The 26,955-nt window shown below is 43.5% G+C and overlaps 1 protein-coding gene and 1 long non-coding RNA gene across 3 annotated transcripts in view; one reads left to right on the top strand and one right to left on the bottom strand.

Annotated features, from left to right (window-relative positions):
* Positions 1 to 26,955, bottom strand: part of LOC111262930 (solute carrier family 4 member 11) — a 184,607-nt gene that overhangs the window by 87,146 nt on the left and 70,506 nt on the right. The window lies entirely within an intron of this gene.
* Positions 18,764 to 26,437, top strand: LOC111262934 (uncharacterized). Of its 2 annotated transcripts, XR_002681936.2 has the most exons (4): positions 18,764 to 18,843; positions 22,890 to 22,975; positions 25,179 to 25,326; positions 25,856 to 26,437. It is a non-coding gene; the product is annotated as an uncharacterized LOC111262934 (long non-coding RNA). The 2 variants fall into 2 exon arrangements; XR_002681937.2 differs by lacking the exons at positions 18,764 to 18,843; positions 22,890 to 22,975 and adding an exon at positions 20,176 to 20,630.

Consider the following 26,955-nt stretch of genomic DNA (forward strand, 5'->3'; position numbering starts at 1 on the left):
CCCCATTTTCAGGCACAGGTCAACCTGATGGCTGGATTAGAAAACAGGGTATAGCAGGGGTCGCCTAGCAAAAAGTATACCGAAAGGGGTGTTTTGGGATTGGAAGAATCTCATTAGCTGCTGTTCGGTAACGTCCAAGCTTCTTCCCGTAGACTGGCGAAGGACGCTGTAGCAGCCGAAAAGGACAGAAGGCGGGGACGATCGAAACAGAAAAAAAGAAAAGGAGGGCGAGAGAAAAGACTCGGATGCCAATTCTGCTGAAGGCTGTAACTCCACAAACACCCTCGTAACCGTCGTTAACAGCTCCTGCGGGTTGGTCCACCATGCACGGGTCTCAGTCACGTTTCGTGGAGTGCCTCGCCCAATAATGCTAGTCGTTAGTGAATGTTTTTACGCGACTTAGAAGCACGATCCAGTAGCTATTGTCCGATTTGCCGAACCCCTGCACCGAGTATTTCATGGGGAATAAATAAGTTCGAATTTTTCGTAGACGTGTAGCCAGCTGGGTGGGCTCAGTACACGAAAACACAGGCTAAGCGTAATCGAATAGTATAAACGAAAAGATAGATATCAGTCACGACTAAAAACGATACAAGAAGCACTATAGGCATAGTTGGTATAAAAGAAATCTGCCAGATAGTGGCTAACAGGATGAGTAAGAAGGTACGCGGTTCGTGTTGCATAGGTGGCTTAAGTGACGCGGAGACTAATCTCACCATCTGGTTTGAGGCTATAACTTCTCATGACAAAGCTCACAGTAGCGGCAATAACGATGGTTGCTGAAGTTGCTTATAATCAAGGACCAATACACAGCCGGAAACTGTTCATAACAGCAGAAGCTGACGATAACTTAACTGGCGCCAATTTTCCGGCTCGTTTGCGGTTACAGATGACTACCCTACTTACCTAGACAAGACACTCATTAACTAATCTCACTTCATAGAACTATTGCGCTGATTATGCTCCAATGGAAATCCTCCACCTGGAATGTACTACAATAGTATAACGAAATGTGCTTAAAAAATTTCCGAAACCATAGCAACTAAGATGGGATGTTTGGGTAGATCGTTGGCATCAGCTGGCCTACAATTAGGCCAACAACAAGATAATCATCACATCGACCAAAAAAATAAGATGGAGGAAATGAAAGCTGTCGCACTTCGCAATGTGAGTACCCCTAATTTTATATTGCCGCATCACTCTATTCATAACCGTAGTGCTAGTACTAATAGTCGTACTATTGAAGCAATAGCTAACTAAGGCCCTATTGGCTCTAGGACCTGAAACATGACTAGAACTAGTAGATTGCACTAATCGTACTCAGGACACACGGGCTTCTATTGCGATTGTGATATGTCTTAATGTGGTCCATTGAAATGTTTGATTCCAGCGCTTTTAGCTATTTCCATGGACTTTTGTTTCATGCGTGAGCGGCTGACTCCGTCCTCGCCTACTGCTCCCGTCAAACAGTGTTGTAGTATCACCTGACGCGTCTCATTTTCACCGAGGAAAATGGCCGTGATTGGTCGCACTGGTCGATTTGATCTAGCGTCACAAGCATCGCTGCCGTAAGTCTTACGTCACGATTAAAGCTCCCTTTCCTCTTCCATTACATTCGTTACTCGGCTGTACACCAATTATGTTACTGGGAGTCAAGCGAGGCTCAACAAGGCACGCGTCAAACGGACGGCGCTCACAAGCCGAGAAAGCAGAAAAGGCTGGTATTATTGCTGTTTGCTTTTTTTGTAAACATGGTTGCTATCGAATAGTGGTAGTCATCCAGGAGGAAAGATCAGAAACTTAAACTTTACCACTTCAAGAGGCTGCAGGCTGCCAGTGGTTAAGGTTGGCAAGCGATGACAAAAAAAAAAGCGAAAAGATGTGGGTGGGAGCGACAACATGGGTGACTAATGCAAGTTGGATACTATTCGTAGTTCCATAAAAGGCTACCTCTAGATTTAGCATAGAGTAGGTTGACGGACGGACGTTGTCTGTGAGGTAGCGGCGATGTTACAAGGGTGACCAAATGAACTTTGATCGTCATTGTTGGTGGACGTAGGCTAATAAACCATTGATGCATCTGCTATACTACGCGTAGTTGCGCAGTTTGAGGACTTGTCACCCTGATGCCGTATGAATGAGGTCAACGTTTAGCAACTGAGCCAAAAATAGGCATTCAACAGTGAGCCGAGGCCAGTGGAAGTGAGCCAGACGTTACGTCACTCATCGCGCTCCCGTTTAGAATGGCCGCAAATAGACTGTTACTAACCAGTAGGAATCGCTTTACTATAGTTCTATGGGTAATCTTAGAAGCACGTGTCAAATGCGGGCATAGACACTTGGTTCGCTTCGCGCCAGGAACCAGCCGTCTGATGGAATGTTTAACGGCTGTGCCGCACGTAAAACACGAAATGTATACGAATCACATCTCTAAATCATGAATTTCCCCAATTCAAGTCCCCTTAGTGGTACGTCTACCAAATGAATAGCGCAAGCCTATCTATCTAGGGCGCTCTAGGATCATGTAATATTTGGCATTCAGCGAATACTTTGTTGTCAGATAGTTTGTTACTTTCGCAGTGTGCCGATGTACAATTACGGGCTGGCATCAGCACTGCCCGATGCTATCTTCTGCGCTAATTTGTAAACTATTAAAGGGTTCAATGGGAAAACAGTCGTTCCCTCCAATCGTATAGATACTGTGCCACGTTCTGCTGTTACTTTAATTGCTTTCGTTTCTAGATCATAGCTTAACGGAACAGGAAGGGTCTAATCACTTGCAAGGCGTTTCCATCTCCTATCCTTCCAGCTGCCAGGACAATCAATCGCGTCTTGTTTCGGAAAGAGGCTGCTTCCGCTTCCGCATTGATCTTACCCTCATTGTGTGGAGCGCTCATTTTCAAGTCAGACAACAAAGGATCGAGCGTTATGGTAGTGCTTATGCCGCTATTGCGGCCGGTAACGTTGCAGCTTCGTCGATATTTCTGAGAGTTCATTTGTATCTGTCTGTCTGCATTTTTAAGTAGTGGTGCCGTGGATGTTCGGGCTGGGCAGGTCCTGCGGGTGAGCTTATTTTGAACGTTGCCGATTAACTTCCTAGACATAAAGTTGAGCAAGCAAAAATGAATATTGTCAGCCCGACATTCCAATCCGTCGACGACAAGGCGGCAAGCGATGGTATCCGATCTGATCCAACGGCTCGTGCTAATCATTTGTGTCATACTTACGGTTTTAATTACAGTTGTTTTACTCGTTGACCGCAATCTTTGCGTAGTATCGAGTAGTCAGAGTACGACGCAGCTGAGTATATTATTGATGAACTGAGAATATTTTTTGACAAACACTTCTCTTTTCCACGTATTTATTAACGATTCAGTTGCCCGCAATATTAGTAATAACGGTACCACTCATAACGGCAAACGCATCAGCGATAACGAAACATTTTCTCTGGTGAAGGAAAGCGGTCCCATGCTTTCGTTTAGCATCGTGTTCCTCGTTTTCGTTGTTATCAGTGTTCTATTATGCCACTGCGTCAAAAAGTAGTGCATACAGATTAAATATCTTCAACAGGAACTGACCTTAATGCAGGTTTAAGACAGACCCAATCAGGTTGTGGTCCATTTGCCCAGCTCACTGGATCGTACGCAATGGCCGTTGCACCGGTGCAAATATTCGGGCTTTCGAGATTCCTCCGAGTTATAACGACTGCAGCACGGGTATGCCCAGAGCGTTACCCCTAATCAGACAAGCTTCCCCAGACTACGCTTTCGCCATCAGCTTGCCAACGAGCGCTGAAGCTTCGCCGCCTTCGCTAGTTGTCCTAACAGCGACGTCATCCGGAACAATGGCAGCACCATCTGCGCGGAAAATGCTATCTTAAGATCAGACTGCTCTAAACCGGACTGCTCACCCAGCAACTACTTCAGCTGACTCATGATCATCAGCTACAATTAGTTCTAGAAATGAGCCAAGGATAGTCACACACATCAATCCTAGAACTGCTCGGAGAGGATACCAAATTACCAGTCGAATAGATGTCTTTTCCTCATCTTGGCCTGATACAAGGTCGAGGTTTTTCTACTTGTCAGAGATCGAAACCTTCACCCCACACGAGGTTTAACCCATTTTCGCTCGGCTAATTTCTTCGGTCGCGATGTACCATGCCAACCTACTACCTAGCAATGAAGAATGAAATATCGATGTTAAAAATACTGCGCGGCTCAAAGTTAATCTAGGAAAAAACCGATCCGATACATTACCGTGCTGGCTCTGGCTCTAGTCTATTATTATCAGGATTAGCTGTACCCATTGTTGTGGAATGTTTTTATGGAAAATACTTTATGCGCGTACATATGTATATAAAGCCATATATCATATTGACAAAGATAAATCTTTTCAAGGGTGATTTCCTTATAATAAAAAATAAATCGTTTTTTTATTCTCGTTATTTTATGTTCCTACGTATTTTAATTTGAATACACCTTTTAAAAATAATAGTTATTCATTTATTACAGCAAATGAAGTTTGTCGAAATGCAACAACAATAGCAACAACGGAAGTTGCCAAGTTTCGTCCTTTATATTATTATAGGACGCAAAAAATCGATGAAGACAATTCAAACGCTCAACGCCTAACCGAGCAGCTTAAGCAAATGATTCTCGTATCGCTTTCAGTTAACCCGTTATTAATTATAACTTCGTTGATGTAATTACCCGATGCTTAAGATTTCTAGTGCTAGCCTAGTGGGTCACGTATCTGCCTACTTAGGAAAGGATACGCTGTGATTTAGGTCCGAACCCACTGGGAGTAGATGTACGGTTCGTTTCGTGGCGGCTGAGAGCCAACCAACCGTCTATCTGATGCAACGCCCAGCGGTAACGCCAGACGTAAAACTCGAAACGTAGAGGACCTTTAGTTAAACTTATCTGCCGGGGGGATGTAACGAATGGAGTCCTTTCCATGCGAGAGCTGCCTGAATTTTGATGACTTTATAGGCTGTCCACGAGTGACGACAATGGTTCGTTTAAACCACAACAATAACGCGGCTATGAAGGGTTTGTGTACAATAGATACTCATAGATCTTATTTGTCTCTTCCATTGGAACCAGTCTCGGTCACTGATTGCTCGCCACACTTTTTCGACGACAACAAGCGAATGCTGCTGTCGTAAAGAGCCGAACGGACGCGATGGCGGTGAGCGCGTTCACGATGGGTGTATCAGTAACCATATCACTGCCATATATATATAGCCCAATAGACGCCGTGCGCAGCAGCGTCGCTTTGCGAGTTGATTTATTGCAATACATACAGATATATCGAATACGGTGACGCATATGGGTACTGGCCACCCACGATCCTCAGGTTCAGCGGTCCAGAACGACTCGCTTGGCGGTCCCGGGTAGCCTAAGTGGAGTCTATCGCCGCGTTAAGCTGCGCCTGACTATTACGTGGACGCATCACATGGATTTCAATAACAATTCACTAGAATTACCAGCGAAATGCTAGCGAAAGAGAGGAATAGTCCAGCGCTGTTGTGACGGTATCTCGGTTTGTACATGCTTAGATAATGTCATCCGGTTTTGCAATTGTTTAGAGGTCATCGGACCAATGTGACCATATGCATGTCTGCGTGTGTGTTTATCTTTGTTCGAAAAAACGCTACACCTCGTTCATCAGTTTGACTGTATGTATAAAACAGCTCTGTATGTATAAAAAATCTGTGCGCAGTATTTGACGGTACATATATGCTGGGAGTAAATGAGGTATACGCAAGTAAACAGAGTGTAGGGTTCCCCGGGGCGTCATAAAAGTATCTCCACGAGTAAGCGGAGTCGATTAAGCCAATAGGACTAGGCGAAGGCCGGACCGGCCATGGCCAGTTAGTTGTCTGATGAAAGCAATTAGGCCAACAGACTTTTGGTAGAGTTCAGGTAACTCCGATAACAGGCTCCGATTGTCGATGATTCTTTAGCCGACCAACCGAGCTGTGCAAATCCCTAAATCGAGTATCCGCTTGACTCCAAGCGAGCTTTCACTCAGACAGCCCATCTTTTGATATACCAGCAAAACTGTGTGATGGAATTGTAAGTTTTGCCAAAACCATATTAGCTCGTTTTATCCTAGTCAACTTATTCAGTTAGGTTTTCTTAACTTGTTTTAGTCTGTACTTACGCATCCTTGAGAGTCGCCCATCTTGCCCTCACTTTGTGTTTACTTCTTTATAGAAACATTGTGTCGGGGCTCCAGTATTGGCAGGCCAACATCAAGGGTTGAAACAAGCGGTACCTTTGCCATTCGGTCAAGCGTTTGAGACTTGCCAGGCAGGTTAATTTCTACTCTGGATAGACCTATCTTTGCTAAAAATAGTCTATGATCTCGATTCAAGCTAATGTTCAGCTAAGCCAATGAGAATCTGTTCGGTATTGGATTCGGCACCCAATTTGTAAAAACGACCCTGCAACGCCGGAAGAATATCCGTTCCACCGTACGCCTCAGGTCCGAGAGACTGAACGAAAGATGTGTGTTTTCTTTAAGGGAGACTTTGATCGAACTTGATACATGAAACATCTGCAGAGTTTCGCTTTACTATAACCATTGACCGTTCGACCCTCTTGTCCCTTGGGCGGATCATCTGTATAGCGACTGCGCGACATGTTACTAGCTTTCCTTGATGTCCTTTGAATTGACCTCGCGCGTCTTGATAATACCCCACATAAGCTGATTTAATCTACGATTTAAATGATTCTTATTTTAAAGGATTAATCTTATTTTATCTTTATTACTTGATACATATGACTTCGAGCAAAATTAAATCACAGTCATAAATATGTTTTTCTGGCAACAGAGGATAGACAGATAACAAATATGACAGTAAATTATCAAAAATTGTTACATTTTCTCTGAATACGGGATATAGCTTCGAGTTAAATTCAACAGATTCTATTCTGTATTAAGACACGCGCTGGTAAATCGTCATGAAAAGGTACACACACTTTGTAACTAGTACAAATAGTGCGAGTCTACGATGGCGTTGGTGCGTGCTGTGACCCCTTGCTTGGCGTATTTACAGTCGTCGTATTGTTATGGGGGTAATAACCAGAAAAAAGAACCGTCGTGGAGGTTTTCTTGGCATATGGATCCCGTACTTGTTGAACGATAAAAACATACCCACTAATCACAAGGTAGCTGTGGCCAATGTTTGTATCTGATGCTGGGATACCAATGCATGTGCACGTCGTGCTCATACACTGGCAGGCTCGTTGGTGTTACGGTACGAGGGGCATTTTTGGGCCGTAGTCAAGCGAATCTCGCTATCATGTGAGTTTGCTTTACTTTGCCTGCATAGCCTTCAACGTACATAGCCTTTCACAACAAACCCTCACATTAGGTTTTCATTAAACGGAGACCGTTAAGTTTGTGGTGGCGCTCAAATTGCGCTTAAGCTTTCTCTTCTTGCCGCATGCAAGAGTCAATAAGGATGCCATTTTTTTGTCGGAAATCGACCCACTTCTCAACTTAGCTCTCTTTATTTCCCATAATATCACCATTAAATGGCAACATGTCCAAGACGGCCAATCTAACATGAACCATTAATTTGGACAATGAGCTCAAGCAAGCTTAAAGTTGGCTCAGACCAAGTGATTCCGCTAAAATGTCTTTTTGCGCCGCTGCTGGCCATATCTCAGTCTGCCACTATCGCAACCCTTTTCAGTTTGCCTGCGTAACAACAAAATCTATCCCAAGAAGCAACATACAAGGGGCAGGGAAACAAGAGCAAAGGAGGCGATACGGAATTGGCGCCTTCTGGGGCGAACGAAGTATAGGTGGACTGTTTGTGAACAAAGCCCAAAAACAGCAACGACGGCAACAATAAGGACCGGCAGCAGAAGGTTGCATTTACTGGTGCAACTACCCCTCTGCTCGCCGTTTTTACCCGAAAAACTCAAGGGCTGAAAGCCGAAGGGCTAAAATGTGAAGACGATAGTCGACAGTTCAGCTGGCCAGTCAGGATCGAATAAGCCTGTTGGCGGGATGAAGCAAATAAAAATAAAGCAGCCTGTGCACCTGTTCGTCTCGGCGTCGTTTCTTCTATTGGTCTGAAACCGTCTATAGTTTGACGGTATCCGCGTAGCGTTCATAACATTTGCTCCGGTAAGGCCGGTCACCAGAAGAGGTAGCACAGTAAGCAGTAAAAAACATCACCATGGGGGTCGAGAGACGAAGGAAGTGTAAGGATCTGAAGACACTTCGGCCTTTAGAAGAGCGATGCTTAGGGCATCAAGAGCACTAAAAAGAAATAAACTTAGCGAAGCCAAAGTAAGATAAGGTGAACCCCAAACGGCAAGCCAGACGAACGCACTGACAAATGAAAATCTTCGGGACAGGAAAGAAAACCCGGTGACGAAAAGGGTTTCGGTCTATGGTCGGTTTTAGTGGTCGGTGTTCGCCAATGGCCGCAATCTGTTCTGCTGGCGTAGCAGTTGCGCCGTTACCTTTGCCGGCACAGATTGATGTAGAAAAACTGTTAGACCGTTCAGATCACCTTCGACCAGTCAGCTTAAACCTGTTTTTCGCTTATGCACTAGTTGCTGGGCCACTAACCACCTGCATCGCACTTCTGTCGACTGTAAGGCTTCCAGTAGTATTAACAGTACCAAGATCAGAGGCTTATCATCAAGCTCAGCGGAAGAAACGGGAAGTAGCTGCAAAGTGAGTCCGAAGCCTACAGGCGGTAACCTGGCACGCTGAATGTGAGATATGGGTTGCCCATGAGATGGTTTGAAGTACTTTGAAACAGTCGACAAGCTAAAAGACACTAAAATGTATGGCCTGACGGACTACTGCAAAAAAAATGTCACTACGCAACTACTTGCTGTTAGAATTGCTTGTTAAAGAGATATACGCAACAGCTGTTTACTAGAGATGATATTGTTATATTTCATCGCTGCTTTACGTATATATGTATACTAATACGTATCAGTAGTACACATACATGCATTTTTAAATAGTCTGTAGTCTAGGGAAAAAAGCTAGGACAACAGCTTCAGTAACCAGTATACCTGTGCTTCGTTCTCCACTAAACACTTAAAGACACTCTTTGCTGACATAGTTTTCCATCAGACACCATTTATGTGCTGTCGGCACCATAACCGCTTTCTACAGTAATTGCCAAGATATAACAGAATAGCTGAAAACCTGGTGGAAAACGCATGCCTACGCAACACCTAGACAGCCTAGGCACATATGTTTGTTTAACGACGAAATCTATTTTCATCTTTCGTCCCTGTTGCGTAGTAGCAGCGTATGAGGAAGGGAGGTCATAAGTTGTGTGCGAAGCGGCAAGCTTCAGACAAAGTTTTCACTGCTCGTAATAACAACGACAACTGCCCAAGCGAAGAGCGTCATCCAGATAAAAACGGTACAGCCAGGACCTTCCTGCTGCCATTGTCCTACAGTACGACGTGCCGTGGCGAGATGTCTATTTTTGACCGCTTTTTTTCTGCCACTTCACTGTATAATGTGATGTCTAGGGAGTCTAGGGACAACGGAAAAACGCAGTAAGAAAGACCCACCGTTCCGTTATTATATCAGTACTCCAGCGTTTATAGCATATGTACTAGTTGCTTGTCGTTGACTTTCCTTGATGCAACGTTCTGGCATCTGAAAATTCGTTCAGAATCGAGGTACTAACCCGATTAGCGCCCTCCTGTATCTTTACGGTGACATGGTGTGGCCGCCTACGTGGTTTTGTTCCGTTGCTCGATCAACCTAGTAGTCGTTGTAATAGTAGTGGTTGTAGCAAAAGTAGTTGTTACCAGTATTGGTAATAAGCAGCGCGTTGGTTTCGAAGTTACTGTTCGCCGCACAGCTGCTGCTGCTGGCGTACGGTGGACACGGTTCTCGTGGAGTGCTGTTGCTGGGTGGTGATGAAACACGATGTACCCGTGCGTTGTTGGTGGCCTTCGTTATCCGGTGGGTCTCCTAGTTCCCAGCTGACCCCGCCCCGTCTCATGGTAGACCCAAAACGAAGCAGATGGCAAGAGAGGGGATGTGGTGAGGAGAAGGGACTGCCGTGTATAAGTGTAGGGGGTATAGTCGTTACGGCCGGAGGAAAGAGCTGAGAAGAACAATGGGACCAGCCTTGGGCGGCTACGATGATGACGCCTGGGCCTGCGAAGGCGTCAACATTGCCACTATAGCGCCGGCGGTGGTAGTAGTGGTGGAATGGTCATCGCAGAATGTGATAATGTGATTTAGCAGTGCAGCGACGAAGCCAAGTGACCGTGTGGCCACTGATAGCCCAACGTCCTAGACCCATGTGATTATAGCACTTTGCCGTCATCCACATCTAGTAACTGTAGTCTGCCTGCACTTACAGAACAGAGGTACTAGTGTAAAGGCAACAAAACAAGGGAAAAGGGAGAGACTCTTTACACGAGCAGTTATAGATCCATATCGAAGCACATGCGAACGAGCGAGCAAGCACATATACACGACGACTGAATAACTTATACGGATATATGCACATACATGAACTCACATATGTGACAGGCACGAGTAGCCTGTGAGTGAATATGATGCGGATGGAGTAACGTAGTGTAGTTTTAGGAATGTACGGGGGCTGAGACGGTCCTGAGGAGTGTTCTGTGCTTCAGCAACCGGAGACACACGGGACGACGTGCCCAGAAAGTCCTTCTGGTGGCCGGCGTTGCTACTGCTACGGCTACAGCTGTTGATGCCCGTCTTATTGTGCCGTCCTCTACAAGTCAATACGCTGTCTAATACACGAGTACACAGCGACCGCGCAAGCTACAGAGAAGTGAAATAAACGCAAGCGCTTCGCCTTTGCAAGTCCATCGTTCACTGAGCTTGTTTGCGCTTATTTGTGTACACTGTACTAATTGACGGAATGTCTTAGGCACTGAATTAAAGAAAGGGGATATTATTGACCTTGTCAGATTTAGCTTTATTCAAGGCTCTAAGGGCTATTAAGGAGCAATTCGCTGGTGCGGTATTGGTAAACGAGAAATTTCTAATTACAGAAGTCAAGCTGTTTCTCGACTAGGCAAGAACTACGGACAGAACGATGAAAAGGGTCAGATTGAAGCTGGATCTTGGGTATATACACATCATGGTTTCGGATACATGACGAAACTATAACTAGGCTAGGTAGCTAGTGCGGAAAACCGTCTTTAAACCTAGGGCAGGTTCAGCGGAGTTCTTGTTGTTGCCAGCATCAACAATTGCGCTAGCGAATTGCGTGAGCACAGGAAGCACAAGGACAGGTCTCTCAGGTCGTTATAAAGCGACGAAGCCGTAACAGTGTAACAAAATATGTTACAATAATCGTTTGATGGTCAACACGACAAACAACAACGGCGCTGATCTCACTTTTAGCACTAATTACATGGGGCCATCTGCCCTAATTACCTAGATCGCTAGCTGTCCACCCAACATATAGAGTAGCTTGACATGTCTTAATAGAGCTGCGAACACAGTTTGCTTGAGCCCTTGAGTTTGGCGCACGATTCGTTCATCTAGTTCGGACGCTAGGTGAGCGATAGCGAACAAACGAAATATATTATAAATTAAAAAAAAAAAACAAAATAGTTCCATAAGGCGACGTCGAGAATGGGACACTGTTCGAGAAGTTATAATTGTGATTATCCTATCGTTACATTACAGAACTACTATAGCCTGACACATATTGTCTTCGAATATTTTTCTATTGAATATCTAGATATTAGAATATAATATATAGAATATAAATATGTCGTTCTATTAATGCTGTTATGTGGTTTAGTTTACGGCCTCTAACTAGAAGTTTGAAAAGTTACCGACAGGCTCCCTACTTTATGATGCATGTAAGCCAAAGCGAACAGTAATGTCGTCTGCATTTTTCTCATAATTACCGGGAACGGTGCAGGTTTTCGAATAACATTCATTATTTGCACAGGTCGAGTGTGCATAACGCACAGCAAAGCACAAGCCCATAATCTCGGGCCCTTTGCGATGTAGACCTTGAACACGGAAAAAAGGCATAGTAAGTAGGTATTCGATCAGGTTCCAAAGTAGCCTTTTATATTCGGTTTTAAATAGAACGTTTAGGTATAGACGAAGTCTCACTGACTTCGTTTGCTATTTGTTAGCAGCGTCGTTGGTAACTTGAACTTACATGATATGGTTCTGCTGCAGCTGGAAAAGCATCGGCCGTATTGTCACAGCTATGAGGACAAGAGCAATATAAACCTAGACAAACGTGCCAATGTAATGATCATAATCGAACAGGGTGCAATAATGATGCCACTGCCACCAGCACTACTCTATCTAACAACACTTCGTACAGAGTAGATTGTAATCAAAGCGATTAACAAACAATCATATGCTTTTCATATCTGATCAATCAACTAAGCTGGCTAATGAAAGAAACAAATAGCCAAAACTGCAACATTTCTTCTAGCAATACGATTGTGTCACTATCGACATCCATAGTCACAACATCAACGAAAGAAGTCTAAAATAAACCCGTTGCTTTGACTGTCAAAGGGGGTCGGCGTTGGTAACCGCAATAGGAACAGCGACGGTAGGCGCCATAGTCGAGAAACAGAGCGGATTATCGGGTTGGTGTCGTACATTTTAATAAACGCCTTTCTATGGAACCAGTGGTTTCTCGAAACATGACAGAGAATAAATCATTTCTACAGATGAGACGCAACAGCAGTGCAATGGCAGCGAATATTCGGTGTTCCTCCTGCCTGAAGCGTCCCTGGCATCGTTTTCTATTCTTCTGAATTCTTATGGTGGCAAACTCACGGCTAGCTATTTAGATGAGTACGTTATGCTTGTATATACGTACGGTACGAATAGTTTTCGAGGCATGTTGTAAGGGCTGAGGAAAGGTGGACAGAGACATTGAACCTTAGTTCGGTAATGGTGCTTCCGTCGTCTTACCTCCATCGCAAACAATTTCAGAACATTCGCGAAGCTTTTAAATGTCAAAATTTCTATCATACGTCATCTGCGAAGAAAAAGATATCGATAGGGAGATGGATGTTTCCGAGTGGTTATCAGTCAAAGAGATGAATTGACCAAAAAACGACTCAACCTGGAAGGACCGATTGCGGTAACAACAGCAGCGGCAGCTGACGTATGATAAACAACGGAATGCCGCAAAGACTATTGGGCTTAATGGGTTCTATTGTCTCTTGTAATATTTACATTTTAGTAATAGGCAATTAGGGTGGGTTCGCGATTTACCTGGAAAATCATGTTCGTCGTAATATCCTCTTTATGTGGAAAATGCCATTGAGTTAGGTTAAAAGTATCCATAGGCTAGTTAAGCGAACTTCATAGAGAAATTATCAAATCTGCTGTTCGCTTATTTCATACAAGATCTCCTTGATACTAGTTAGCTGATTGGAATCAGTACAAACTAGTTAAAAATTGCTTTATAATATGAGTCAATAAATAGATACCTGAAAGCACAACTATTTTTTATGAGATTTCTTTGAACACTCTTTGCTACTGTTACTAGTCGCCCTTGCCCTTCAGAACGGTCAATGTTAATAGTTTCAGAAACTCTCGATATACATCCTCTATGTAGTACACTTTATACAGTTTAAGAAATTAGACGCCAGCTAAGTAGAAGATAATCGGATGGATTAGGTCGAAGGATTCCTTCAAGATCTAATTTTTTTTAAACATATGTAATCTCTGTTTGGAATTACCATCATCTATAAGGAAAGATGTCCCTGTTTACGTATTTCCATGCCTACCGTACTTTATTAATGCCATATATGGCCATTACTGAAGTCATGAAGCACAAATTTCCGCCCAGCTCAATGGCCTCTTTAGGACACGATCAATTTCAGAGATCCAGAAGAGTCCAGAATAACGGCAAGAGGTCGGTACACATTGGTCTCTTCTATTGCAGCATATGCTGTGGATTTTCATCGCCCACCTCCATTAACGCCATGGTATCCGTCATTACGAGTGGTTCAGGTATTGCAGGTAAAAGTCTTTATTTCAAACCAAAAGTATGCCCTCAAAAACTTCGAAGAGTAGCTATACGCGGTACGTCGCATCGGCTGTTTGGATCAGGTTCTTTTATGTTGATCAAATGAAAACTCAAACGAAAGCTGGTGAAAAAAAGCACAATTTTTTTTAAAACTCTTTGGTTTGGGACTAGTGAAACAATCGACCTAAACTTATCTGTTAACTCGATAATAATACTTTATATTATTTCCAATAACCGATAAAATTACACGATGCACGACAAAGCGCGCGGAAATACATTATTAAGAAATGATACACGCGGTAGCTTAGTCTTCCTGAGCAATATGTATGAAGTGATTCACAGTGAAGACACGCTTTTATTAGCGCATTTTTTAAACGGCCTTTTGTGCTTCGACTGCTGTCGGAGTGTATTGAATCAAAACGGTCCATATTCAAAGCAAATAAACATACATATTCAACTGGCAAAGCCTGTAACAGTAGAAGGTAACCAAACGATAGAAGACACACACATATATATTATGCAAATCAATAGGTGTTATTTGTTTTACAGAGAAGATGGGTTGCTTCGGGAAGAGTGGCTGTTCGTCGGTAAATTGTTGTGTCTCGTCAAGGGTAAGGCACGCCAGGCCGAAACGAGCTCTGGCCAAGCATTTTTGAACAGAATTACGATCCTGTAATGAGTGCTACGATGCTAGAAACGTGCCAGTGGCCATCAGTAGTCGTAGTTTACCAGCGGCAAGATCTGCTCCGAACGAGAAGCCTTAACTTATCCGTTTTCGATTGTTTAATTGAGCCTGACTTGTCTATAGAAGGCCAATTATAGTTATAGCGTGCATGGTGGTACATATACTCAACAAAATCTACATTATTCTTTCAACTTTTCTATTGCCACATAGCATTTTTGTGACATTATTTATTATAATTTGTTTATGCATTTACTAACTAAAGCATCTAGACTACAATTATACTTCAGTTATTCACAAGGACTACAAACATCGTCGCTGCTACTACAGAGGATATGGCCTGGTGAAACCGAACCTAAGACGTTCCAGATGCCGGCATACGGTACCTTTTGCAGGACTACGGGGTAATAGGTGCATTAGAGCGCATTGTAAAAAGCAACTTATATGCGACGCTCTCGGAAGTTTGCACCAACCGACACTGTGAACGCTTAGCCACCGATGGTGCACCGAACAGAGAATCATATTTGCTTTATTGTCAGGTATTACTGTAACGGCAGTAGTCACCCTCGAAGCCCAACTAATAATCACTTTATAAAGTAGACGCTTGCATAGTGAAGCAGTTGATACATCCCAATTGTCTTCAACACCTCTCAACTTCTCCCTAACTGTTGGCAATACGAGCTATACAAATAGTTGCAAATCAATTTTTATAGGATATTCGCAAGCGCCATTTCTCTTCATAAATGAAACATATCCCCAAAAACATCTTCATATTTGAACTAGTAATAATTTTTTAATAATTTGCATTTTCGCACACCGAAAAATTCTAGTAGATAAGTTCAGAGTTTATTGTAACTTCGTCATTAGATGTCTCCCTTCTTGGGGTTCCGCTAACATAAAATTGCCATATTACTCCGTAGCAGTTTCTACATAAATCGGATTTTACATATGAGACTACTAATAACATTATCAAAAAGCTAACTGTACCACAATTATCATTTGCGTTGTCTTCGATCTGTATGTCTTGGTCAAGGATTGCAAAGTTTATGATGTTCATCAATGCATCGATCTCAGCCTCCGAGGCCTGATCATCGTGTCGTTCGTAGACATGACAATAAATGCAAGTGTCCCAGAGTTCCGCCGCTAACCGATAATATGTTTTATGTATAGCAAAACGTTATCTCTTCGACTATGCAATGCGTGTTAAGGCTTGACGCTAACAGAAAACATACCGCAATAGCTGATGTCCGAAAGCCAAATGCCGACGGCGCTAGCGGGGTTGGCGGCACCAGCGGGCATGTCCAGAAGTCGATGTATGTGACGATTTTAAATATTAAACGCTTAGGTCGCGACCTATCAATGGGCATCGGCTTCCTAATTTACCGTTAATAGAATAACAACATGTGTTATTGCGGACCTACTTCTTTTATGCAAACGGAGAATTTACCTTTCTACCAAATCTTCAATCAGTGCTTTTAACAGCTGCTGCTTTGCTTAATCGTGCTCACTTCTGTTAATGCGATACTCCGCCAGTTTCGCCAGAATAACCGTATTAACCGTTACTCATTGAATCTAGCGGCCAACTGTGTCATGTTGTTCTCTGCGTGCCATCGGTGCTTATCAATCACAATAACAGTGAGTTACCAGAGCGCGGTCAGAGTCATCACGAAGTGTTTGAAAGGTCACGCTAACAACGGATTTTACATCTAAAGACCAGTCTGCTAGAAGCAACCTGGCATGCATGTTAAATCGTGGTCCGTCGTTATCAGAAGTTTAGCATTTATCTGCAAAGTAGCTATCGTCGTCTAAGATAGGTAAATCTGAAATAAAGCTGAACATTGGCTAGCGCAAGGCCCAAGCGCTAGTAAAACACAGGTAAATTAAAGGGTGTCAATAAACTCTACAAAGATCAATTGCTGACTGGTTGCGATGACGGCAGTCATAGGAATAACAAAATCCGCATCATGTAGCATGACTGGCTGAATGTACGCGGAACCTTATCGTTCTTGTATTCAAGATAAATCCGGAATGGCGTCAGCAACAAAATGTCGGGACGCAAATTGCAAGAGATGCTGCTACCGTTGACAATAATGTAATGTTGAAGTTATATTAATAGTGGCATTGTCTAATCTATTTTTTGTAGCATAAGTGCTGCGATCGGGCTAATAATCTTTAGTCTTCTTAAAGCAATAAAGTTATAATAGTTTTATTACGTCACTGTTGTTTTATGAATTGACTTCTACATTCGTCTATTTCGACAACTGACACAGCTTATGGTCAGTTCTGTAAGAAACAACCGAAGCAGCAAATGTCCCGAAAACGGCACCCCTTCATAGCGTATTGCCCAAATAGTTAGGTAAATACCAAGGGAATTATTTTACCTAACGCATACGAACATGGTATTGCAACCTAATTTACTGCACTAAACAACATACATCGTCAACTGAGGGGGCAGATTTGAAAGCCCACAAACAGGCCGGGTATAACATCGGCATAGGTTCATAGGTTTCTACGCAATACAGCCATCATGAAGCATTGCTCCATGTTTGTCAGCTCCCAGCAAATTTTCCCAGCAGCAGCCCAGTTGCAAATTTTCTGTGTCGTTCTTGTTTGTCGCCTCTTCCCACGCTTACCTGCCAGATACGTAGGTATATGCACAACCAGCGTGCGTGTCGATCAGCAGAAAAATCGACCAAGTCGTGCAGGCTGACGCATCCCCCGCACCATGGGTTTTTTGTCACTCCCTTATAATTTGCGTACGGGTAGGGACGTGTGACCTATATTGGATTCCTTCGAGTAAGGAGTGTATGTGGGGTGTCCACCGCTATTGCTGTCGCTGTATTAGTGTCTAGCCACTCTCAAAGCAGGGGTTCAGCGGTCAAGCCGTGCCCGGCTGATGCCCTGTGTTCGACGCTTGCGGGACGGTATGTGTTAGGTAGGCACACCAGTGTCGGTTTGCACCGGGCGACAGCCGTATTGCTCTACACTGTTGCATCCGTATTCTAGCTTCTGCGCCGTGGATTCGTCAGTTTTTTCAGAAGACCCAAAATTGTTGAAACGCGATCCGTTTAAAGACGGTTTTAAGTAGCAGAAAAACACGTGAGCATAGCTGGCAGTCACAGGTGCAACCTATGGCGGTGACGCAGAAGTAGTAAGGGCACAGGTCTCATTCCATTATCTTAAACTGATGCACGGTGGCAGATAGAAAAGCTACTGGGAGTAAGTTTCCTTATAGCATTTGTCGAATTGGAAGGACCAGCAACATGCGTGCAAATCCCAGGACTGCCAGCATGCACACCGTGAACTCGTGCAGACGGCCAGGTAGCTTTAGCGGCTGGATTCACTGATTGCTCTAGTGCAACTTACTTACGAGAACTGGCTCTACTCAGTCCTTTTCCACCTTCTTCAGTCTGGGCCAATGCAACCATTCGGGTCTGATCTAAATAGGCATATGTATTTCGTCTGCCCCATTAAACCGTTTTGGGCTCTACTTACTTGCAAAGTGCGTTTGTGCACAGTTAATGCTAGCAGCGTTGGATGCGATATGGTACAGCACCAAGCAAAGGGTGTGTACTTAGCTATAAGGGTATATTGCTGTATACACTACAAAGAAACGCATCGTCCGAGACGCATAATGCTTTTCTCTTGGTTTCGAAATGTAAAATCATACATTTCATAGTTGCCTCGTCATAAGTTCACGTGGCTACTTTTTGTGTTCTATAAAATGACTCTAGCTACAATATTGGACATTTTACTTCGTATTAATTTTACGCTTATATGTAATATAAATGCTAATGAACCACCTCAAATCGTGTATTACCACCGTACGTCGACCTACGTAGGCGAAACCCTCAGATGCGAAACCCCCCTATCCTCAGAGATTCGTTGCAATTGTATTTATAACGAAGTTTCTCATTTTAATACATGTTTTTGCTACGACACTTTGTAATTAAGCGATTTTTTCCCGGATAGTAGCCCATAAAACGGCAGCGACGACAACAGCAGCAGCCGCAAACGTGACAACGAAAGCGTGGAACGCACCGAAGAATCTTGGCCTCATGAACGCTTAACGGAACTCACTAGACGCCGAATGCTTATGACTCGACCTCGGTTTTTTGACAACTACAAGATAATTTTTGGTTAGGTATGACGCACTGCAGGATGCCTGAAGGTTTAACCAGTACATACAATTGTCCCATAGTTAATTATAAAGCCTTTTATTCATGGATAATGGAACACCTTGGTAAGGGATTTTATTCTGCAAACTGTTCAGTAAGGAACGCCGATGTTCAACCCTAGATATTGCGTTTTATTTCTCCGGCGGTGTAATACAACGATGAAATTTTTCTGTTTTTTTTTTATAGTAATGTGCAGTTTTTATTTGTTAGTACTTGGTGCATTTGAGCGAAGTACGCTTGCATTTCGACTGTCGCCGTTCTTCGATTTGAAGGAAAATGAGGTATCCCCGATTGTGGATAGCCCATCTGCAGTTAGTCGAAGGACGTCAACTTTTTAAGAAAGAAACCTTGATCGATAAGGTGGTGTAATATCTAATGATGAATGATTAAAGAAGTTTGTTCATTTCTGCCGTCAGTCGCAAATTAAACATATATAGAGGCTCTGCAAAAGTAAAGGGAAATACCTTGCTCTCTCTCTCTCTTTCTAAATCTGCTCTATTATTCGAATTTGTGCTCCACGTCACTGGAAAAAATTGTCGGAACAATGTGATGACGTAATGATAATACAACAAAATATTAGTTTAGCAACAGTGTAGGGACCAAACACTTTCTGTAAGCCCACTGTGAAATGGACCCATGTCATTCTAATATACCCTCTTACACAACAAGTACGATATAACCAAATTCATACATGCGATACAACACCTAGCTGTCTTGTTAGAGCCGTATATATATGGATTTAGAAAGGCTGTTGAAAGAGGGGACGCCTCTTTTAGTCTGCCCTGCATTCTTGGATCTGTACGTGGGTTGTGGTGACTCAGAGGTGACGTAAATCCTTCTCGCCAAGGTATTGTCCTGAGCTTTGCTGTTCCACGTCGACATTGGCATAGTCTGCCGTGTTACATGTGGCTGTGTGACAATGCCTGTTCCGCAGCTTCTATATGGCTAGTGCGAGCGATTACTGCAAAAGCTGGCCCACGAGGAGCCCTGGCAAGCTAGGCTTACTCACAGAGGATGACTTAGGGGTTGAGGTGGCCGACACGATTAACGGCTCGTGTTCTGCCGGATCAACCCGCTATAAGACTTGACTTCACACGAGACAGCTTCACAAGGCTGTTCTTCGGGTACTTCGCCCTTTAGACCAGCCTAACCATCAACCTGCTTAACCCTTTGTTTACCCTCCGTGTAGCTCCTGTTTTTCCATTGACGCTAGCAGGTACGTGAAGAACGTCTTGATAGACCGTGGTATATTTTGAAGCGAAAATCGCTTCTGGGGTTTTAAGAGGGAATACATCACAACGGTGAATGCCTAAAAACAGGTTGCTTGGGCCAGTTTCAACAAAAGGTGTGTTTTTGAATGTGTTTAACGAGCTCCACAAAAATATTAGCTTTGAGCACATACTTTACCATCTTTGTTTGAGTTCACAGGCGAAATATCTTGCATTTCACGTCCGCTATTACCATATATCGAGCACTGCTTCAAACCAATGTTCAGTTCGAAATGAGGTGTATCGATGCTTTGCTTCGAAAATGATAGCTTCAAAAGGATCCCGTAAGGAGAGTAGGCAAGCACAATACTGTTACACTACAACACGGCAGGACGCTGTAGTACGCTATGTGGCTATCAAGAAGCTGCATTGAATTTCTTCTATTTACACGTATATGGCGCTGTGGTTTATTGCACGAACCGTTCTCATGTGCTCCTTATATCGTTTTAACAAGAGTCAGTCATTAGTCGTCATCGGTTAGTTAGGTAAGTGTCGTTTATTTTCAAAAAGCTGCCCCAGTCAATGAGTTTTATTACTAGAAGATTGCAGCTGACACCCAAAAACGTATGTTCGGGACAAATTTCTAGATTAGATCCTTCATTTATCCTATAACGAATATCGTATTGTGTGCTTAGAAGGATTGAGACGCTGAGAAAAAATATTTTTTGTTTTACTTAGAACCACAAAAGCACTTTTCTGTGCAATTTTGGCTAGTACTCATTTTATTGCCTATGCTTAAGGTCAGCATTTTTATATTTTTATGTATAAATTAAGAGGCTTTTTCACGTGTGCTCATTTGCTTTTCATCAAGACGAAGGGTCAATGCCAATGGCATAGAACAACGGACTGGCGTTCCAAATGCCTAAATATAGGTACAAGCACTGATGTAAGCTGTAGGACACCGAGCAGCCAGCGGGTGCTGGTAAGCCCGGGCGTCGACTTAGATATAGTTGAATAAGGGTTTGCCTTTATTTATTTAGAAAAATATAAGAAAGTGGGTTTATGAAGAATATTGATATTTGCTTGAACATTGACATTTGACTTAATGCCATTGTGCGCCTTTGCCTGTGAGCATTGGGTACGATTGAACAGGCGATTTGTAATCTCTTTAACTTACAATCTCGCCGTATGAACAAACACACCAGAATAATACTTTAGGCCCGTGAGAAAACGTATGAAGGGTCGATGTTTTTTTGTGCTGCGAAAAATAAGAGCCCCCAATTTATTTTAAAGCTGATATAATCTGTTTAGTCTTATAAGAAGAGTCTATTTTATGGATTCCTATTTCTTATCGCTGCAACTACGCTTCGAACTTCGATTGCTCTCTACTCAAAAAAATCATCCTGCCCGAATGTGTTACGTCAATTTTTACACTTGATCAGTGTGGTATTTTCTTTAAACTTTTGAGTGTAGTATATATTATGTTTTGGTAGTGCGACATACGCAGGGTAGTAGTAGCTCTGCCTCTCAGAGACCATCGCGGCTCAGCTTTAAGTAGAGTTGCGTTTGGTATGTTGCGCACGTGATGCCTGGTTCCGCTTGCTTCACCGATCATGGTCGAGTTCTAACCTAAGAGCCAATGGTGTGACAACGATGGTGTCGCCTTGCCACGTCATTTCCTTCCACGAGTCCCTCCACAACCACTCAGAGGGGTTGTCGCGGCTGCGATTTTGATGATGGCAGTAAAAAGTCCGACTAAAGCCATCGAGAGCCAACGACTGTCGATGAAGATTGGAGGTCGAGAGCTCGATAGCCTAACTAGTTGGTAGTCCCTTCTGAGAACCAACCAGAGAAGGAAAATTGACTGGACATCGACAAATTGAGATAAAGAAGATGTGTGCTGGTTCGAAGATGACTCGCACAGGCGTATGCGACATCAAGAAGAGAGCAATGGCATGCTTAATTACGTCCGCTCGTTCACTTGAATTTCAACCTCTGCCACTTTATCTGACCTTTTGTTGGCCTCTTCTCACGTTTTCATTTACTGAGCCATTCGATACAACTACTACAGCAGTTTTGGCCGTCCTTCCTGCTGCAACTACCGCCACCGATCCACTTCAGTTTTTTCTTTCAATTTTTTATATATTTTCGAGACCCTTGTGTACTCATCTTCTTGCTTCGTTGTTAAGTTAGATCGCACTCGGTTAGTCTATTGGTTCACCTGTCGGTTCTGTCGTTCATTCATCGACTCTAATCTTTCTCCAGATTTACTCTTGAGTCCGCGGTGCGTGGCAGCAGTCTGGAGGTAGAGTCGAGTTGGGAGCTACGGTCAAAGGGAAGGGAATTTCGAAGTGCAGATCTGGGTGAGGATGGTTCTTAGATGGTAACAAAAAAACTTTCTTCCATTATTCTCTCTATCTGTATCATCCCTGGCAACTTCCAACGACGCCCCTTTTTTCTCTATATTTTTTTCCTCTGAACCGGAGCACCGGGGGTAACCGACGAAGCATTCTACGGGCGTGTAGAAAAAAGAGAGAATCCCAGTCACCACACTGCCAGTACAATCTTGCTGCTGCGTACTGTACCCCTTTCATTTTTTATCATCTCTGATAGCACCCACCGCCGTCTTTCATAGCGCACTGAAAGCGGCCAGTCGCGAAGGCGATGGTGGCGCCTCAGCTGGAAAGAAATGACACGTGCTGCCACACTTCTGGCTGGTGCACATCTAGATCCATTTCGATAAACCCTACAGCCTAAACAAGTCTGCAGTCCGACTGTATGAATCTGTCTGCTTTTGCTTTCAGTTCGGGATGAACTGAACGTGAACCATGGGCCCTGGAAGGGCTGGGGCGAATCTCGTGAATCGGCCTTCGGGTATGGTAGCGTGTAGGTAAGTAAGTAGGTTTATACGTAAGTACACAGAGAAGGCGGGCAGTAGAAAAGGCGAAGTGACGTACGATTTTTTATTCGATCTGGCGGAATGGATCGAAGCATTCAGGGGGTAGCATAGAGGAGACTGGCGGGAGTACAGAATAGGACTGTAGAAAAATGGGAACTAATGCGAAGGATATTGCATGAAGACGTCTCATTTCATTAGGTCCGACAGTCACGCTTGAAATGGTGGCCAGATGACGAGCGGAAAAACCGAATAGAGGAGAAGCAACGCGCCGGTCTTTGGATCTGTGGATCTTCTTAGATTCAATTTCACCAACAGCAGCTGCAGTTGTGAAGGGATGTAATGGTTGTGGCCATGTAGTATTCTCTTGGACAGTGCAGGAGAGGCTGCGGCCTTTTCTTTACGGTTGCGGCTATGATCTCATTACGTCTATCAGCTTGGGTGCGAGCTTCTATACGCTCATTGCTATTTCCCTACCCTACACATTTCTTAGCGAATGCTCCCGGTCCACCTTCATTTGCCCGCTTCCGCCACGCAATCTGGGCGGGTACAGCATAGCATAGATGGCGTGCTGATTCCACGCAAAAGAAAGCATACTTCTACACAAATTAGCGGTGCAGCTGCAATAGGTGCTTTCTCAGGTACGCTTATGAACAATCACGCGAACCTGCATCAGAGAAAAGAGAAGCGCGGACCAAGCGCCAAGGAGACTTATTATTATAAGAAGGCCGAACAAGCATCAGAACATCCTTTGGGGAAGGAGATAAAAATGCCAAAGTTAAAGACTGAATAGGACTTTCCAGGAAAATATTACTGTCTAGCTGGGCGCTATGCACCTTGAATGCTGTTGTTACTCGATTATGATTCCCAAAGTTGATGTCGTGAGGCATCACGGTCACGGAGATGAGCCAACGAGCACAGACGAACAAAGCCATTTCTACAAGACTGCAGTCACAGCAAAGCGTGTTTCTTCTCTACTCCAAGGGGCAGCGACCATGTTTCGTCGCCCGGAACATCTGCGTTCACCCACTTGCGCTTCTATCAATGGACCTACCGCCGGTCCATCGATGACCGACCGCATTTGGTATGCATGGCATGCCCCCTCGGAACGGCGGCACGGAGAACAAGCGTCAAAGGGCATATCGAAAAAGGGAAAGAATGAGAAGAGCGAATGACAAACGTAGCAAGGGAGACGAGAGTGGCTCACAGGTAAATTGGGGGGGGCAAAGGCTTTGGCGGTATGTAAGTATACGGAAGGTGGAAAGGGCGAACTCATCCTTGATGGAGATGGCAGAGAATGAAACTATCATAGACAGGAGCTACCCTAGCGGGAGAATCAGACAGGAGGTGGAAGGAGATCTGCAGCAAAGATAGTCGCAGTGTACCAGCCCTTTAACACGCTCTTTGTCGCAATCAAAGATGGATTGCTGATTGATAGATGTGATCATTTTTTAAATAATCATGTCTTCATTCCGCTTGAAGGTAAGCGAAAGAGTCTAGGGTGGCAACGACGGTCACAAGGAGCTCAACTGAAGTAATGGGGAAGCGGCAGCGAATACTAGCTGAAGCTGTAGAGTGCGAACTTTCCAAATGCGTACGGTCATAACAACGCTCGCAGCGAACTTGTATATTACTGGAGGATCCTGCTTCGCCTAAAACGCAGAAAGCTTACGACGGCAGTTGCAGAAGGTTCCTGCTCAGCTGTATCTGACACCCACCGAAAGAAAGAAGCAGAATCTCTCATAAAAAAACAATAACATCCCCACGTAGCACATGTGTCGAATTCATGATTAAAAGCATACGTAACGTACTATTCAGTAAAAAACAACGGTTATATTTGATCATATAGTAAATATTTCAGAGGCTGTATATGACAGATCTCCTTTACGTTTGGTATCTATTTCTGACTATATATTTGGACAACTGACGTACAAATGGCGATCTATTAGTAAGCATTTTTCAACTGCTAAGTTGGATTGCAGCTCTACAAGAGTCGTGCCTATTCTATTTTGCCATCCGGTTGTTTTAGCTAATTCAAAGTGATATCTCGTAAAGCACTATTATGCCTTAAGAATAACAAAAGCGGATTAGATTAATCTTGACTACTCGTGTTTGTCCTGAACAGTAGACCATCCCAGAGTCTACTCAGATCCCCACCTCTGGCTCTAACTGGGTTAGTTTGTCTTCATACATTCAGGTTTCGTTGGGAACGCCAAGAAATGCGTAAAACAGAAACTAAGTGATACACACACTTTTCATGGACACCCATTCAGCATACTTGATGTGAAGTAAAAGGAGACTAAGTTGCACTCAAACATCATAAGTTGAAGAAAAAACACTGTCAGGTAAAAACTAGTTTCTAAAAGTTACTGTGCCACTTACAGAAACCACGGCTAGTACAACAATGACATTTTAACTGTTAAATGTCTTGTCATCTTATCTAAAGGTGACATTGGACAATGATATATTTTGTTTATGGCCATAGCAGTGTACCTAGCTAAACTGGCCATATATCGTTCTAATAAAATATTAAAGAGCTTATAAAGGAGTTTCCACTTGCCGAAATTTGCCACTGAAATTTTAGACTAAATCGAAAAATAGATATTGCACGGAACTGCACAAGAATATGGAACTTTTCGGTGTACTACTTCATCAAATAATACGCTGCTTTATGATGAGGTGCTGAAAGAGTAATTATCGCTAAGTTAAAATAGAAATCATGCGTTGTAAAAGCCGGCGTCTGTGAGCGAGACATTATATAGATAGATATATGCGCATATCTATGTCCTACTCTTGAAAAGTTATTGGAGAACAATCACCTCAAGATTATAAGTTCACCATAATATTTTAATCTGATAGTTGTTTCGATTTCAGACTCCCTGGCGCAATGGCTGACGCTGGACCTGCTTTGGCTCTGGAGATCTTAACATGGTCCAGAAGTCTGGGCCTTAATAGCGACTGCGTGATTAGCAGCACACAAAGCCGCGCAGAAGATTTCAAATAACTTAGCTCGTCCCTTTAAATGGTTCTTCTACTAAATCCAACCTCAGGGATCTATATTTTTCGACTAGGGCCTTGGCGGTAATGAAGTAAAAAAGCAATAGTAAATATCGTACGCGAGTCGGAGCGTTTGAAGGCAAAATGTTGACTTTTTTATGGTTCCGTATGCTTCACTTTTTTATACAGCCCAGTATGTCTTCTATATTGGTTGATATCAAAATAATAGCGGTAATAGAGCAATATGTTATTAATCACAGATCGCTTAGACGCCCCCATGCCTACAACACTGCTTGTTTATTCATTTCGTAAATATCATAACTCAAATTTGTAACCACCTACAAAGCGGGCCATAATTGTACTTCTGCGTATGCTTTTCTAAATACGCGTATATGTATGGCAATATAATTAGTGTGTGTCACTCACCATCTTTGGTAGCGTCAATAAATTCCCGGACCTGTCTCTAGCTATATCTGGGTCATCTGTCGTTGCGCCTCGTTGCTGGATTACTGGCCGGCAGTCGGAGCCCGTTTGTCTGTCTTTCGGAATAGGATAACATACGTATACCGCTTTCTTTATGCAGTAATTCCTATTTAAAGCTTGGCTCGCCAGAGCTGTGCGTTATATCGTAATATCGTAGTGTGATGTCTAACGACATGTGCACGAGCTCGCTTTATCGAAGTCGTCTGCTAACTATTATCACTAGCTATTGTAGTTATAACTATCATAATATTAATCATAATAACAATAGTATCTGTTGAGCTTCGGTGACCGTTAGCGAAGCGATGGGGAAAGCTCGGGCAGTGAGAGAAAGCAACTGCATATCCCCCGAGGTGATTTCCGCAAGTACTTTACCGAATCGTCACAATTCTCGAGGTCTTCGCCATCATCCTAGGCGAAAACATTGATCATTGTCCGTTTCGAAGGCCTTGCAGTGCGGACCGGCGGTGCGATGCACGCACAGAGCTTTGTGATCG

This window comes from Varroa jacobsoni, unplaced genomic scaffold, assembly GCF_002532875.2.
Source record: "Varroa jacobsoni isolate VJ856 unplaced genomic scaffold, vjacob_1.0 scaffold_714, whole genome shotgun sequence".
In the NCBI taxonomy this organism is placed as follows: Eukaryota; Metazoa; Arthropoda; class Arachnida; order Mesostigmata; family Varroidae; genus Varroa; species Varroa jacobsoni.